General features: G+C 46.2%; 1 long non-coding RNA gene across 1 annotated transcript in view; it reads right to left on the reverse strand.

Moving 5' to 3' along the window:
* Nucleotides 1-8424: 8424 nt before the first annotated feature.
* Nucleotides 8425-18074, reverse strand: part of LOC118158078 — a 15165-nt gene continuing 5515 nt past the window's right edge. Inside the window, exons 2-3 of the long non-coding RNA XR_004746785.1 lie at nucleotides 9776-9777; nucleotides 8425-8457 (exon numbers count right to left, since the gene is read on the reverse strand). This is a non-coding gene — a long non-coding RNA (uncharacterized LOC118158078). The remainder of the gene's footprint in view (nucleotides 8458-9775; nucleotides 9778-18074) is intronic.

The raw sequence follows: 18074 nt of genomic DNA on the forward strand, positions 1-18074 counted from the left end.
CCTAGCATTGTTCCATACTGACACGAATCAAATAAACACATTTCACACTAGGAATTTAACACAGAGCTAAGATTCTAAAAATAATAGATTATCTTGCCTGCTCTTTAACTGTTTCCTGTGTTGCTTGCAAATAAAACAAATTACACTTAGAATACAAACAAGTTTCTTATCACTGATTTAAAATATTTTTTTAACCTTTAGGAGACAAACTTGCTTATGTGATGCTGATATCAAAAGTAGATAATAAATTAGGGTCAAATAGTGAAACAATATTTTAATTTTATTTTAACTTCAGTTCCCCCTCCCTATTTTCCTCAATTTATTGCAAACTATTTTTTTCTTTTCTATTATTTTTCCCCCCAGATTCTGGCTCAGAACCGAAGAGGAGTACATTGAGTAAAGACAGCCCACTTCCTATTGAAAGCACCTGGTTTAAGGGCTGTCAGACAATTTGCCATCATAAACATCTACCCTACCCTTTTGTGGAGTTTATTTTTTTTTTCATTCAAAGTTGCTCTATAATTTCATAATGTTATAGTGATAATTACAGAACATTAATCTTTTTACATATTCAACAGGTTCTTACCTAGCAAAAAATATCTTACATATCAGTTAAAGCGATAGGCATATATTTTCAGTAAAAGATTTTTCCTCCATATGTTCAGATGGAGCATTTTCCAACTAAATTATCACCAAGCTTGGTAGCTTCAGAAAAAATAATGCATTTAAAAAAATCAGTATCATTTTCTGACTTACGTAGCTGGGGAACAGATGACTCTACTTAACACAAGAGAAGAGCTATGTGGGTTATGTCAGTTTAGCAATATAGTGGTCACTTCTTTGGTATAGATTAATGCATTTCTTCTTGCTTCTCAATGTAGAACAAGATCAGAAGATATAGAACTCATCCCTCCTCATGATAAAATAAAAGACCATGGCAACTATTACATGGATTTACCAGTGTAGGGTGAATAGTGGAAACAAATTCTCAGTGTACATCATTGACACAGATTTCTTTCTACCACCTACACTAGAGCCAGTCCTGGAATCAGAGGTGCAGAGCAGACAACCCCATCTAGGATAATGTGGGCAATTCAGGTGTGTAAGAGTATTGATGCACCACCAAACACAGGAGGATCTTGCCAGGAACTCAGCTGGAAGGGCTGCATGATTTACTGGATAACTTGGTGCTTAGTTTGGCTACAAGGTAGCACCCAGGAAATTACAGGAAATCCGAGCAAGGGAAAACAGTACAAAGTCCCAGAACTACAAATAAACTAAAATCCTGATCCCCCAGTTTGGATCTGGAATTTGGGATCTCTCTCTCTCTAGCAAAAGTATTTGAAAGATTAGTATTCAAAATTAAGCTAGTTACGTCCTTCTATAATTTGTGGAGGAAACTCCAGAGAATCTCAGACACAAAAGATGAATCGAGTATGCCCTCTGACACATAACTTTGAGTCTCCTCAGTCAGACAAAATGGGTCCAGCCCAGAAACTAGGTCTAATCAAAATTGTCATGTGAATACTCAACAAATTAATCCATAGTGTCCAAAATTTTGTTTTCTCCTGGGCCTGCATTATCATTTTCATGAATGCTTTTGGTCTGGATTTACCTCTGAGAGGTAACTGTTTTGTAAGGGGCTTGTCTCTTTCACTGCAGGTCAAAGATCATTTGCTGCTTAAAGAGTTAAACTGACTTGAATGATTTGACCACTAAAACCTACCTAAGATGGAATTAGTTATTCTCTATTCAGAAAATCAGTGTTGATCTAATCCTTTAGAATTTGCCATCTTGTGGAAATCTATATCTCACACACTTGCAGAATGTAAACTCATATCCAGAGTGCTTCATACCCACTTTAAGTCACCCATGAGAAATTAAGTAAGGTTTGGGCAGGGTGCTACTTAATTAAGCTCAGTAAGAATTAGCCACACTAACAGGACTGGTATGGGTACAATCATATGAGCCCGTGTTTCATTTTGTGCCTCTAGGAGCCTGATCTGCTAAGATGCTCCTGTCTGTTTATATTTATCTCTTAGCATTTACATTCTTTTGAAAGTTTGGTCCTAATTTCTTGTCTATATCTTGGCTACTAACTGAAAATAAATACCTGCGTCTCAAATCCCTGCTGTTTCCATCTCCTTTCCTGGATTTTTTTTCCTCCTGTGTTGCCTAATGTATTTGTGAAAGAAGTTCCAAAACAACCACTCTAACTTCTCTTTTCAATTCAATACACAGTTTACTGTTCTTTCAACCTTTATAATTAATTTGCCTCCTTAAACATCTCTTTATCTTTCAGCCATGTCTCATACTTTTTAGTTTCCCACCCCTCCCAGTGAAATCTGCACCATCCTGCTATACTGAAGACCTCAAAGCTGAAAGGATATCTTTAATTTCACTTTGCATTGCTTCCCTTTTATAATAATAAACCACCCACAAACACAGGCAAATTTTTGACTTGATTTAAAGCCAGCTCTCTGATGTGTCTCCAGCTTTGCCTTCTGACTTTGTCTGTGCAGATGTAAATTATTCAGTGAGTCATAATGCCTCCTTCATTAATGTCAGTGGGACTTGTCAAAATGGGGTACTGTCAAAATGTGAAAGGCAAAGAAGTGCCCAAAAGTGGGTGTCATTTGTGATGCTGTAATTAATCATACATAATTGCTTAGAGTCTGTGTAGTACCTACTAAGCGATTTTGTAAAACATGGTTAGACCACAGATGTAATCCAGTTGGTGCTTTGTACCCTTTCCTAGATTTCTCTGCTGAATGGATTGTTTAGTTAAAGCACTGACAGCCCACCACCAGTTAATCATGTGATCCATACCAATACACTATTTGGCCCATGGGCAATATAGTATCATCATTGTTGCAAAGGACAGAACAAGAAGACAGAGACATATACTAACAGTTTGGAACAGACAGATTCATCTGATTAATTTTAATGAACAACTAGGCCAGGAAAGCAAACCCGACCATCTGTGCTACAAAGACCCTGAATGCTGGAATTTTTTCCCCCTCATCATCATACTGCTATCTCAGCACATGTGCTAACTTCAAACCTTTCCCATAACACATGCACTTCAATTGATATCATTTGGATGCAATTTGGTTTATGCTTCCATTTCCCCCCGTTGATATGAGTGGGGTGGTTGTTGTTGCCATTGGAAATGCTTTGACATCTCTCTCTCAATTTCTTAATGTTCTTCTGTTTGACCTTGTCCAATCAAATCTAACAGGTACTGGCATACACACTTATGACTCGATCTGAAAATATGCACAATTATGTGTTAGTTTTTTGTGATTTGTAATTGATGGTGCTTAAAAAAATATGCATCTAGCTTCATAATGAAGTAAACAAACAGGCACTGCCCTGTTGCAGAATCTGAGGGTGCAGGAAAAGGCATCTTACATGTTCTTTTATTGCATATTAAACTACTAAACTTGGAGTAGTGCCAAGTGACCCACAAGCAAATACAAATAAATTAAAAAGATCGCAGTCACATGAAGAAACCAATAGCAGTGTGAGAGTCAGCAGCTCTTTCAGTCATTTTTGCCTGGACTCATTTACCCAAATTTAGGCCCTCAGTTTATGCTTCTGGTCTTCCCTGGTTACCTTTGCAGCCATGAAGAGGGACAGAGATGTCTTCTGCATCACCAGGATGATGAGCTCCATTCAAGATCTCACTCAGCCTCTGGAAACACTACTTGCTCTGCATATAGAAGGAGTGGGGGGGAAACAGGCTCCCGATCTCACAGAATCACAGAATTGTAGGGGTTGGAAGGGACCTCAAGAGATCATAGGGTCCAATCCCCCTGCCAAAGCAGGTTCCCTAGAGCAGGTTGCCCAGGTAGGCATCCAGACGGGCCTTGAATATCTCTAGAGAAGGAGACTCCACAACCTCCCTGGGCAGCCTGTTCCAGTGTTCCATCACCCTCACTGTGAAGAAGTTCTTTCATATGTTGGTGTGGAACTTCCCGTGATCCATTTTGTGGCCATTGCCCCTTGTCCTGTCCCCACAAAACACTGCAAAGACGTTGGCCAAATCCCTCTGTCTTCCACACCTCAGGTATTTATACACATTGATGAGATCCCCTCTCAGTCTTCTTTTCTCCAGGCTGAACAGACCCAGGTCTCTCAGCCTTTCTTCATAGGGAAGATGCTCCAGGCCCCGTATCATCTTTGTGGCCCTCCACTGGACTCTTTCCAGGAGATCCCTGTCTTTTTTGTACCGGGGAGCCCAGAACTGGACACAGTACTCCAGGTGAGGCCTGACCAGGGCAGAGTAGAGGGGGAGGATCACCTTCCTTGACCTGCTGGCCATGCTCCTTTTAATGCACGCTAGGATCCCATTGGCCTTCTTGGCCATCAGGGCACATTGCAGGCTCATGGTCAACCTGTCGTCCACCAGGACCCCCAGGTCCTTCTCCGCAGAGCTCCTCTCCAGCAGGTCATCCCCCAGCCTGTACTGATACATGCGTTTGTTCCTTCCCAGGTGCAGGACTCTACACTTGCCCTTGTTAAACCTCATCTGGTTTCTTCCTGCCCAGCTCTCCAGCCTGTCCAGGTCTTGCTGAATGGCAGCACAGCCTTCTGGCGTGTCAGCCACTCCTCCCAGCTTTGTATCATCGGTGTACTTGCTGAGGGTGGACACTATTCCCTCGTCAAGGTCATCGATGAAGATGTTGAACAAGACTGGACCCAGCACTGACCCCTCAGGAACACCGCTAGTCACAGGTCTCCAGCTGGACTCTGTGCCGCCGATCACCACCCTCTGAGCTTGGCCAGTCAGCCAGTTCTCAACCCACCTTACTGTCCACTCGTCTATCCCACACTTTCTCAGCTTTGCTAGCAGGATGTTGTGGGAGACAGTATCGAAAGCCTTGCTAAAGTCAAGGTAGATGACAGCCACTGCTCTTCCCCCGTCTACCCAGCTGGTGATACCGTCATAGAAGGCAACGAGATTGGTCGAACATGATTTCCCCTTGGTGAATCCATGCTGACTAATCCTCATAACATTCTTCTCTTCCAATTGCTTGGAGATGGCATCCAGAACAAGCTGTTCCAACACCTTTCCAGGGACAGAGGTGAGACTGACTGGCCTGTAGTTTCCCAGATCCTCCTTCTTGCCCTTCTTGAATACCGGAGTGACATTGGCTATCCTCCAGTCTTCAGGCACCTCTCCTGTTCTCCAGGACCTTTCAAAGATGATAGAGAGTGGTTCGGCGATCACCTCTGCCAACTCCCTTAGCACACGTGGATGCATACCATCAGGGCCCATGGTTTTGTGTGCGTTGAGCCCACTCAGACACTCCCGAACCACTCCCTCCTCAACCAGGGGGGAGATCTCCATTTCCCAGGCTCTTTCTCCTCCCTCCAGGGTCCAGGAGTCCCCTGGGGGAGTCTTTGAAGCAAAGACCACAGCAAAGAAGGCATTCAGTATCTCCGCCTTCTCAGCGTCCCCCGTTACCAGGACACCCCCCTTGTTCAGCAGGGGACCCACATTATCTCTAGTCTTCCTTTTACTGTTTACATACTTAAAGAAACCCTTCTTATTATCCTTTATCTCTTTTAGAAGCTTCACCTCCAGGTGGGCTTTAGCCTTCCTCGTCGTGTCCCTGCAGGCCCTGACAACACTCCTATACTCCTCCCAGGAGGACAGGCCCTTTTTCCACATTTCATAGACCTTCCTCTTCCTTTCGATCTTGTTGATGAGCTCCTTGCTCATCCACACAGGTTTCCTGCCCCCCTTTCCCAATTTCCTACTCTTCGGGATGCACCGATCCTGAGCTTGGAGGAAGTGCTGTTTAAATGTTGCCCAGCTCTCACGAGCACCCTTGCCTTCTAGCAATCTAGCCCATGAGATACCCCCAAGTAGGTCCCGGAAGAGGTCAAAGTTGGCTCTCCGAAAATCCAGGGCAGCAATCCTGCTTTTAGCCTTACTTCTTCCACCAAGTTTCATGTTGAACTCCACGATCTCATGGTCGCTGCATCCCAAGCTGCCCCCAACCTTCACATGCCTAATAAGCCCATCCCTGTTGGTAAGAACAAGGTCCAGAAGCACCCCCTGCCTCGTCGGCTCCTCCACCACCTGTATCAGATAATTATCTTCAATGCACTGTAGGAACCGTTTGGACTGCGTGTGCCTGTCTGACTTGCTTTTCCAATCTGGATAATTGAAGTCCCCCATGAGAACCAGCACCTGGGACCACAAGGCTACTTCCAGCTGCTTGTAGAAGGCCTTGTCGATCTCCTCCTCCTGATCTGGTGACCTGTAGTACACCCCCACAACAGTGTCACCCATATTAGCCTGCCCCTTAGTTCTCACCAACAAGTTCTCCACTTCACCCTGCCGGAGGTGGAGCTGGGTACATTCTAATTGCTCCCTCACATAAAGGACAACCCCATCCCCTTGCTTCCCCAGCCTGTCTTTCCTAAAAAGGACATAGCCCTCCACAACAGCGTTCCAGTCATGTGAGCTGTCCCACCATGTTTCTGTGACTGCATTGAGATCGTGGCCTCGCGACCATGCACAGATTTCAGGCTCATCCTGTTTATTTCCCATGTTTCACACATTGGTATACAGGCATTTTAGGGAAGCAGCAGGCTCACTTACCCCTAGAGGGATGCAAGAAGAAGATTCTGGACAGAGACAGTTTATTAGGACAGGGAAATAATAATTATAATGAAATTATTATGATGATGATAATAGTACTACTAGTAATAATGTGTACAAACAAGTGATGCACAATGCAATTGCTCACCACCCTCTGACCGATGCCTGGCCTATCCCCGAGCAGCCGGTCCCCCCCACTCCAGCCAGCCACTCCTATGTATTGTACAGCATGATGTCAGATGGTATGGAATACCCCTTTGGCCAGTTTGGGTCAGTTGTCCTGGGTCTGTCCCCTCCTAGCTCCACTGCACGCCCAGCCTGCCCACTGTCAGGACGGTGTGAGAAGCTGTCTTGGCTTGGTGTAAGCACTGCTCTGCAACAATTAAAACATCAGTGTGATATTAGCATTATTTTCATCCTAAATCCCAAACGCAGCACCATACCAGCTACTAGGAGGAAAAATAACTCTATCCTAGCTGAAACCAGGACATATATCCTCCCCTTATTCCATACCATTTATGTCATGCTCAAGTTACACCCTTCCAGTACATTCCAATTAATCGCCATTTTCGTTTATGGTATATAGAATGTCCACTGAGTTTGCATAGTCCGTGACTGACTTTGGGCTCCATCTGTCTTTCAGGGCAGAAGAGATGGTGTTGATGTTGGATGGTTGCACGTTGAAGCCCGTTCTCATTCCATCACATCTCTGTGCTTGTCCAATTCTATCAAAATTCATTCATTATTATCTGCGTGGCTGTTACTGTGATAGGATATTGACATATAGCAATCATGGTAGTGATGACATACAGTATTATATAATAATTAACATACAGTTCAACTCATGGGCTGTTCTCACCCAGTATTAAATCCCCTTGAGGTACACACCGGACGTCCCTGTGGGAAATCAGTCAGAAAGTATGTGGGGTATATTACATACAGAGATGAAGTGAAAAATGGGAAAATGCAGAACAAGGTGAAAGTCACGTAGCTTGAAGATAAGAACAAAAACAACAGGTGCAGTCTGCCCTGTTTCTCTCAGTACACTCAAAGGAGATATGGCTGCCACACGATCGCCTTGTGAACAATAAATAATGGCTAACGAGCAAGCTTTGCCAAGTCGAGTGATAAAAGCCTGTAGATACGCTAAGTCTATATAAGTAGAGGGGTTAGACAATCAAGTTGCTTCAGCTATGCACCAGCCTGGAGTCATGTCATTCATTCCCTTCAAATGGTGACCCTGACGTGATAGGGGGTAGACAACGCAGGCATAGCATCCGAAGGGGACCCCACTGAACGAGTCAAGCTGACAGCTGGACTGCAGCTTCCCATCCGGATCCACGCCTATCCCCAGGTGAGCAGCGGGAAGTAAAATGGGGGCAAACCTATCGACCGGGGAAGAGGCGATAGTGAAATTGATAAGCAAACTCTTAGAAAGAAGAGGGACAAAATATGACTCATTTAAGTTGAAACTACTGTTAAAGCTTTTGCAAAAAAAATGGTGCCTCGTTGAAGGTTTCGGCGGTGTTTGATGCAGAGACATGGGAAAAAGTGGGGACTATCATTTGGGAGGCCATTTCGCGTGGGGATACAACAGCGGCAGAAGTAATGACTACCTGGTGTTTGGTAACTGAAACATTAAAAGCCTGGCGCACGGAGAAAAGGATATAAGCTGCCGTGGCTCAAGCTAGTGAGGCACAAGGAGGTGTTTGTGCGCTGGCGGAGCCTGCCAATTTAATAGATCTCCAAAAGGAGCCAGGTGCGGACTCCAATTCGTTCCCTCCGCCATTATCACCATCGGCGCCCCCTATAGACACTGAACCTCCGGTCTCTGTCTCCTAGATATAGCATCTCATCACTAGAAAAAGATTTTGACCCCTGCAAGCATTGGGAACAGATGCGCCAGGAGGCACTAAAGGACGGAGATCCAATTGGTATGGCTTTCCCGGTAATGGTGCGGAATAATGGGCCAAATGAATATCAAGCTTTCCAGTGGAATCTGATTAAAGAATTAAGAAAAACAGTTACCACCTACGGGTTACATGCCCCTTTCACCCAATCATTATTAGAAAATGTTATGTCGTGTCAGTTACTGGTACCCTATGATTGCCGCCAAATAGCCGCTATGATCCTCACCCCGACTCAAAAATTATTGTGGGAATAGAAATGGAAAGAAATGTGTGAGGTGGCAGTGCTACAGAATCTTGAAAGACCCCCGGGCGACCCTCTTTTGGGTGCCGGACTCCCACAGCTTATGGGGACTGGATCCCCGACTACAAGCGCGGCTCAATGATGCCATTTTGCGACAATCGGCTCACTTGGCATTACAAGCCCTGCTGAAATTACCAGAGGCAGGGAGGAGCCAGCCTTCCTTTACCAGTATACGGCAAGGGGTCAGCGAACCCTACATGCAATTTATAGATAGACTAAGAGATTAATTGGATAAGCAGATTGATAACAAAGAAGCAAAAGATGCCTTGATACTAAAACTGGCAGTTGAAAATGCGAATACAGACTGTAAAAAGATTTTGCAATCCATGCCCACCGGGATCTCTCTAGTACAAATGATAGAGGCGTGCAATCGGGTGGGCTCAGTTGAACACCATACGACCGCTCTAGCCGGCGCTTTTGCCACAGCACTAGCTATGAATAACGACAAGCGTTGCTTCCATTGTCAAGAAACAGGACATTTTGCGGCTAATTTGCCCACATAAGAGGGGGGATACCACGGCTGGCGGCACTGGGCCACCCGGTATGTGTCCACGATGTAAAAAGGGTTGGCACTGGGCCAGTCAGTGCCACTCCAGATATCATGCAGAAAGCCAGACCCTTCCACCCCGGAAGGGAAATGGGAGGCCAAGCGCGGGACGAGGGCGCGCGATGACACAAATACCTCATGGAGGGCGGCCGATTCCGAGTGCTACACCAGCCACCTCGAGAGTCATGATGACATCCACAGTAGTTCCCCCTCGAGAACCCCCGAATATGTCACATTTGACTCCCTCTCAGCCAAAACCCAAGGGAGCGCTGGAGTGGATGTCTCCACAACAGTAGACTGTACCATCTGGAATAAAAGGTAGACTGGAAGGTGCCATTGAATGTCAAAGGACCATTAAGGAAAGGATGCTATGCTATATTAATGGGGCGGTCCAATACTACTCTAGCAGGACTTTTTGTGTTACCAGGAGTGGTTGACTCTAACTACAACGGCATAATACACGCAATGGTTTGGACCCCTTCTCCTCCGATACACATTCCTGCTGGAACCCGATTAGCTCAATTAATATTATTTCAAACAAAAGCACCCCATACGTATGTATGGATAATGTATGGAGAAGCGCAGGTTTTGATTCAACTGGTCAGCCAGAACTTTTCTGGGCTACGGCCGTCGCAAATCCAAGGCCAATGCTGACTTTGACATTCTATTACCCAAAACCTGCAGAGACCACTCAAGCAGTAATATCGATGTTGGTAGACACAGGAGCTGACGTCACAGTCGTAGCTCTAAAGGACTGGCCAAGTGAATGGCCACTGGATTCGACCATAAAAGGGCTTTTTGGAGTCGGGGGGGTGTCACAGACACACATATCGAAATACCCATTGACAGTAAAAACGCAAGAGGGCTCCGCTTTTTTGATAAGACCATATGCCGCCCTCATTCCGATTAGTCTCCTTGGCAGAGGAGACTAATGGCACAAGGCACAAGGCACAATGGCACAAGACAATTTACCATGAGTTGCCCAGAAAATTTTCGGTAGCGGCCATTGATGAGCGACCGATAATAAAGCTCACTTGGAAGACTGAACAACCAGTGTGGGTGGATCAGTGGCCGCTTTCTGCTGAAAAGGTCGCAGCATTACAAGAACTTGTCCAGGAACAATTGAGAGCAGGACATATAACCCCCACTACCAGCCCTTGGAACTCACCAGTGTTTGTAATAAAGAAAAAGAGCGGGAAATGGAGATTTCTACACAATCTAAGAAAAATAAACGAGGTCATGGAGGAGATGGGATCCCTCCAACCAGGCCTGCCTTCGCCCACCATGTTCCCACGGAAATGGAATATTATAATCATTGACCTCAAGGACTGTTTCTTTACCATTCTGCTCCATCCGACAGATGCACCAAAATTTGCATTCTCAGCACCTAAGATAAACAAAAGTGAACCTATGGACAGATACCACTGGACTGTTCTTCCGCAAGGAATGAAAAATTCCCTAACAATATGCCAAATGTATGTTGCAAAAGCCTTGAACCCTATTAGGAAACAATTTCCTGAGGCGTATATCTATCATTACATGGATGATATCTTGGTAGCCTCGACTTCAGAATCCACAATACAGAAAATAGTGCCACAACTTATGCAAGAACTGCAGGCATGGGGTTTGCAAATAGCCCCTGAAAAAATGCAGCTAGAGGCCCCGTGGAAATATCTGGGGTGGAGAATTTTACAGCAAACCATTCAACCTCAAACTGTTACTATCACACATGAGGCTGAGACTCTCAATGATCTACAGAAACTCATTGGCAATATTAATTGGATACGGAACTATTGTGGAATAAACAATCAGGTGTTAGCGCCATTGTTCGACCTCTTGAAAGGGGACAATGACATTACTGCACCCTGCCAATTGACAAAAGAGGCAAAAGAGGCATTACAACACATAGAGGAGAAATTAATGAAACAGCAGTGTCATCGACGGGCGGAAAATTTACCTATTCACCTGTATATATGCAACCAGAATCCGCAACCTTTAGCTATCATAGCACAATGGGACCCGAACACTCCAGACCCACTGCTGCTGTTGGAATGGGTATTTCTGCTGCACCAACCTTCAAAGACATTAGCAACAAGGGTGGAAATGTTTGCAGCCCTAGTAAGAAAAGGCAGGGACCGAATTGTCAAGATAGCTGGGGTTGAACCTTCCACTATAGTTGTGCCTATTCTAAAAGACTGTCTTGACTGGTGTTTACAAAACAGCTTGGAGATGCAACTTGCACTTACAGGCTTCGCTGGGTGTCGATATACATCTCCCCTCTCATAAGTTAATCACTTTCTGTAACAATATAAGAATTGAACCAAAACCTTTATGTCAATGGCAACCTGTACAGGGGAGGACGGTTTTCACTGATGGCTTTGGGAAAACGGGAAAGGCGGTTGTTACATGGAAAGAAAACGAACAATGGCGAGGTATAATCGATGTAGTGCAAGGCTCTCCCCAAATTGTGGAGCTTCATGCTATCGTCATGGCCTTTAAACATTGGGAACAGGAGCCACTGAACATTGTGGCCGACTCCCAATATGCCATGGGAGTCATACAGCGAATAGAACGAGCGCAAATATGCCATATTCAGAATGAGGTGTTATTCCTGAAATTTAAGGAACTCTTATTCTTAATAGAATGACATCTGCATCCATATTGCATCATACACATTCGCAGTCACACCTCGTTACCAGGCATTTTTACCGAGGGCAACACACGAGCTGACAGTTTGACCAATTTGGTCATATATCCCCCAGTCCCTGATAAGCTCCTCCAAGCTCGTGCCTCCCATCATTTTTTTCACCAGATGGCTAAGTCATTAGCCAAACAATTTACAATTCCATTAGGGGATGCAAAACTTATAGTGCAGACCTGCCCTGACAAGTACAGGGACCATCACAGGAAGTAAACCCTAGGGGTCTCAACTCATTACAACTCTGGCAAACCGATGTCACCCATGTCCCTGAATTTGGCCGGTTAAAGTACGTCCACGTCTCTGTAGACACTTTTTCACATGCTGTATGGGCAACTCCATTGAGTGGGGAGACAAGCAGGCATGTGCAAGCTCATTTTGCTTTTGCAGCCCTAGGTATTCCATTAGAAATCAAAACTGATAATGGGCCGGCCTACACTAGTAAATGCACAGAAAGGTTTTTTCACACTTGGGGTATTACTCATAAAGCAGGAATCCCGCACTCCCCGACAGGACAAGCTATAGTGGAATGTACACACAGAACACTTAAATCCTTACTAGACAAACAAAAAAAGGGGGAGACAATGGAGACACCACAAAATAGAATTGCAAAGGTTATATATGTGATGAACCACCTAACTATGCCTTTCTTACATGAAGAAATTTCTCCAATAGTCAAACACTTTGGAGCTCAAAAGACAGGCCTCACTTCATTATACGAGGATAGACCGTTTGTTAAAATTCATAATCTTAATACAGGGGTGTGGGAGGGACCATACTCTTTATTAACCTGGGGGCGAGGGAATGCTTGTGTCTCCACAGGGATAGGACAAGGGTCCCAGCGCGAGCGGTCCGTCCTTGGCTAGAACCTTCATCCTCCTCAAGCTCTGCAAGCTCGGGGAATCCTGGGTCTCCATCCAACCATGCCGCAACATCTGGGTCACCCTCGCCAACATGACAGGACAAGAAGCGATGTGCCTGTCCCTGGCTAGTGCTAACGACCCATTTACAACATGTCTGGTGGGGATCCTGGCAGATAACAAAGATTGGACTGTCTACTTGCAGCAAGCACCCCTAGAGCCACAGGAATTAGATATCCTGGGAAGTGTAACAGCCACTGCATGTGTAAGGTTCAATTACATGGGCAAAAACCAAACCATGAAACAAATTGTCAATGTCACACTCGCTCCTTATTGCAATGCATCTCTTTGGTGTAATTATACAAAACTATAATAGCATCATTCCTTGTGCCAGGAGCAGCTCTGCTCGGCTGTGGGATCGACTGTGGAACGGACGCCCCTAGGTGCACCCCGAGTATTTTCCTTGGAGGGGTCTCCACTCTCAGCCGCTCACCACGGGAGTAGACAAGGACCTCCTGAAGCCGCGGACAAATTATTTTAAGTTATATTCTTTTGTGGTATGAATGAAAAGTGAAAGAGGCCTCTTTGTGTGAGTGTGTGATTGTGCTGTGCGAGTGAGAAGCAGCATCGCGGCGAAGCACCATCCCTAGTGCTTAGTGGCTTGTTGACTGATGTAGATTCTAGTAGGCACGCTACTTTACAATGGTAATTTTGCATGTGACTTTCACCCTGTTGCTAGTTGTACCGTGCTTGTTTCAATGCTTGCAAAGAATGCTTTTACGCTCAATACAATCAGCTTGGCTGTTAGAAATAAAAAAGGGGGAATTGTGGGAAATCAGTCAGAAAGTATGTGGAGTATATTACATACAGAGATGAAGTGAAAAATGGGAAAATGCAGAACAAGGTGAAAGTCACGTAGCTTGAAGATAAGAACAAAAACAACAGGTGCAGTCTGCCCTGTTTCTCTCAGTACACTCAAAGGAGATATGGCTGCCACACGATCGCCTTGTGAACAATAAATAATGGCTAACGAGCAAGCTTTGCCAAGTCGAGTGATAAAAGCCTGTAGATACGCTAAGTCTATATAAGTAGAGGGGTTAGACAATCAAGTTGCTTCAGCTATGCACCAGCCTGGAGTCGTGTCGTTCATTCCCTTCACCTCCCCTTTCTTTTGCACTACCCACCAAGTGCATCCAGGTCCCTGGGCAAAAGCAATCCCACGAATGGGTTTGCCTTTTCCTGAGGCAGGAGTATCCCAGACTGTCTTCCCCAGCACGGTTCTCATGTGCACTACAGGAACTTGATCCCCTTATACAGTATGCAACAGGTTTGATCGGGCAGGTCCAGCTCGGTTGGCAGATCCCCTGGTATTGACTAACCAGGTGGCCTTTGCCAAATGTGCATCCCAATTTCTGAATGTCCCAGCACCCATTGCTTTCAGTGTAGTCTTTAACAGTCCATTGTATCGCTCAGCTTTCCCGGAGGCTGGTGCATGATAGGGGATGTGATACACCCACTCAATACCATGTTCTTTGGCCCAAGTGGCTATAAGGTTGTTTTGGAAATTAGTTCATTTTTTGACTCAATTCTTTCTGGGGTGCCATGTCACCACAGGACTTGCTTTTCAAGGACCAAGATAGTGTTTCGGGCAGTGGCATGGGGCACAGAATATGTTTCCAGCCATCCGGTGGTTGCTTCACAGAATCACAGAATCATCTAGGTTGGAAGAGACTTCCAAGATCACCTAGTCCAACCTCTGACCTAACACTAACAAGTCCTCCACTTGATTATAATTATGTTTATGTTCCTTACATGTAGTTAAATCTCCACATCTTTTTTATTGGCTTTGCTTGTGTACTGGGTCTGGCTGGGATGTTAACTTTCCCTGCAGCAGCCCATACAGTGCTGCGCTCTGCACTTGTAGCTAGAACAGCAGTGGTATCACACCGGTGTTGTGTCTGCTGCTGAGAAGTGCTGGCACAGCATCAGGACTCTCTCTGACCCTCCTAGGGGGTGGGCAAAAAAAGTGAGAAAGAAACATCACCAGGGCAGCTGACCTAAACCAACCAAAGGGATATTCCATATATTCCATACCATATGATGTCACACTCAGCAATAAAAGGTGGAAAAAGGAAGAAGAGGGGAGGGGTGGGCTCTCGTTGTGAAGACGTCTGTCCTCCTCCCGAACACCGGCTATGTGCGTTGAGTCCCTGCTTCAAGGACGTGGTCAAGCATCGCTCATTTGTGGGAAGTAGAGAGTAATTTCTTTCCTCTGCACTTCCACATAGCCTTTACTTGTTTTGTTTAGTTATTCCCTTTCCCCCTCCCTCTTCCCCTTTCCCTTTTTTCCCTTTAGTTGAATTGTTTAATTAATAATAATATTTCCTTAATAATATATATATATATATTTCTCTTTAATTAAATCATCCTTCTCTCAACCCGTGAGTTGTTCTTTCCTTTACTTCTTCCCCTCCTCATCTGAGGAGGGGGAGTGAGAGAGCGGTTGTGGTGTTCAACGGCCTAGCACGGTAAAACCACCACAGCTTGATTTAGACCAAACCCTGTTCTTCAAATAATTAACATTTTTACAACTAAGAAATCCTGTAGAGGCACTTGGGTTCATCTGAATTGCAGCTAATTTGTATCTTAAATAATCTTTATAACTATCCTAAAGTATTTGCCAACTCCGTCATCCATTAACTTTTCACAGTAGGCAAACATTTCATGTTTTACTGACATGTTCCAAAAAGGTGCACAGGGGGACTAACTAGGCATGAGGGCAAGGGAGTTATCATTATTTTGTAATTTCCTGTTACTGTAAATTGTACCTTCTCTGTATATTTATGGCCTTCTTCCATCTTGAAATATTACTATGTTGCTTTTCTGTTTTACTTTTTCTCCTTGAATACTGTAAAAAATACTGTAAAAGTCAATAAAAATGTAATAACATTGTGTCAATCAAAAGCAATGGAGCAATCTCTATTGAGCAAACAATTTGAAAGCTACAGCTAAAATGGAATTGCACCATGTTGCAATTGATTAAAATATAAATCAGAAAAAAATTTTAATGCTTTAGTTATTACCAGCTGTTCAATTTATAGAGCAGTTACTGTGATCCTATCTAAAGTCCTGTAAAGAGGCTACCAGTACAAACAGTGATATTGTCTTCCAATGTTCCATTAATATGGATTCACAGAATCACAGAATCATCTAGGTTGGAAGAGACCTCCAAGATCACCGAGTCCAACTTCTGACCTAACACTAACAAGTCCTCCACTAAACCACATCCCTGAGCTGTACAGCTAAACCTCTTTTAAAGACCTCCAGGGATGGTGACTCAACCACTTCCCTGGGCAGCCCATTCCAATGCCTAACAAACCTTTCAGTAAAGAAGTTCTTCCTAATATCCAACCTAAACCTCCCCTGGTGCAATTTTAGCGCATTCCCCCTTGTCCTGTCACCAGGCACGTGGGAGAATAGACCAATCCCCACCTCACTACAGCCTCCTTTAAGATACCTATAAGGAGCGATAAGGTCACCCCTGAGCCTCCTCTTCTCCAGGCTAAACAACCCCAGCTCCCTCAGCCACTCCTCATAGGACTTGTTCTCCAGACCTTTCACCAACTTCATTGCCCTTCATTAGCCACTTGCTGAGGCGATCGGCTCCGGGGCAAACGCGTTCTGCAGCGGAGCGGGGGATCGAGACAGGCAGGGCTATTTCCCCGGCATCGAGGCCACTCGAGGCAGCCGAGGGAGCCGCCACAGCCCGGCAGCCCTCGTGAGGGACGCTGACGAGGTGTAGGCGGAGCCAGCAGAGCCCCCTCTGGCCGTTCAAAAGCAGCCCCTGGGGAGCGCGAGCGACCAGGAGCGCGGCAAACAGGACGGGCAAACAGGGCGGGGCATGTCAGAAAGGCGGGGCGCGTCAGTTTGCGCGGCAGTTCGCGCAGGCAGGGCGAGCAGGGAGGGCCGGGCAATCCCCCCGCCCCTGGCGATCCCCCCGCCCCTAAGAACACCTCAACTGATGGCTTTCGACCACTAGCTAGGCCGCTATGGTCCTTGCTAGGCAGAGAGCTTGCGCTAGAAAGTCTGTAGGCACCCAGAAAGAGTACCCGCTCAGAAATACGGCAGTGCAGGTCTCTGGGTGCAGGGAGTGCCAGAGCCTGCTGCTGCCATCCGAGGGAGGCGGAGATACTGTGTGCGTGAGGTGTGAGCAGGTGGACGACCTGGTCCGCGTAGTGGCAGAGCTCAAGGAGGAGGTGGAGAGGTTGAGGGCCATCAGGGAGTGCGAGCGGGAGATAGACTGGTGGAGCAACTCCCTGCAAGGCCTGAAGGAGAAGCACCGGGGTGAGACTCCCCAGATGGGGGTGGACCCCCTGCCCGGTCGCTGTCAGGCAGAGAGAGGGGACCTAGGAGTTGAGGAGGAGTGGAGACAGGTCCCTGCTCAGTGTTGCAGGAAACTCCCCCCACTGCCTGCCCCACCTTCCCAGGTGCCCTTACACAACAGGTTTGAGGCCCTGGAGCTCAAGAGACCGGTGGAGGAGGGTGTGGCAGAAAAGCTAACCAGGAAGCCCAGAGCGAGGAAGTCTGCTCCACGCCTCAAGACTGCTCCCACCAAGAAGGAGAGAAGGGTGATCGTGGTGGGCGACTCCCTTCTCAGAGGAATGGAGGGCCCTATCTGTCGGCCTGACCCCACCCATAGGGAAGTCTGCTGCCTCCCTGGGGCCGGGGTCAGGGATGTCGCCAGAAAGCTTCCCAGCCTGGTTCGCCCCTCTGATTACTACCCGCTACTGATAGTCCAGGCTGGCAGTGATACCACTGATGAGAGAAGCCTGAAGGCTATCAAACGGGACTTTAGCGGGCTGGGAGGGTTAGTGGACGGAGCGGGAGTACAGGTGGTGTTTTCGTCCATCCCTACTGTGGCAGGGAACGGTTCAGAGAGGACACAAAAAGCCCACCTGATAAACACGTGGCTCAGAGGCTGGTGCCAACGCAGAAGTTTTGGGTTCTTTGACCACGGGGCGCTCTACTCGGCACCTGGCCTGATGGCCGCAGATGGGTCCCAACTGTCCCCAAGGGAAAACGGATCCTGGCCCAGGAGCTGGCAGGGCTCATTGAGAGGGCTTTAAACTAGGTGAGAAG

This window comes from Oxyura jamaicensis (assembly GCF_011077185.1).
Source record: "Oxyura jamaicensis isolate SHBP4307 breed ruddy duck chromosome 18 unlocalized genomic scaffold, BPBGC_Ojam_1.0 oxy18_random_OJ71577, whole genome shotgun sequence".
In the NCBI taxonomy this organism is placed as follows: domain Eukaryota; kingdom Metazoa; phylum Chordata; class Aves; order Anseriformes; family Anatidae; genus Oxyura; species Oxyura jamaicensis.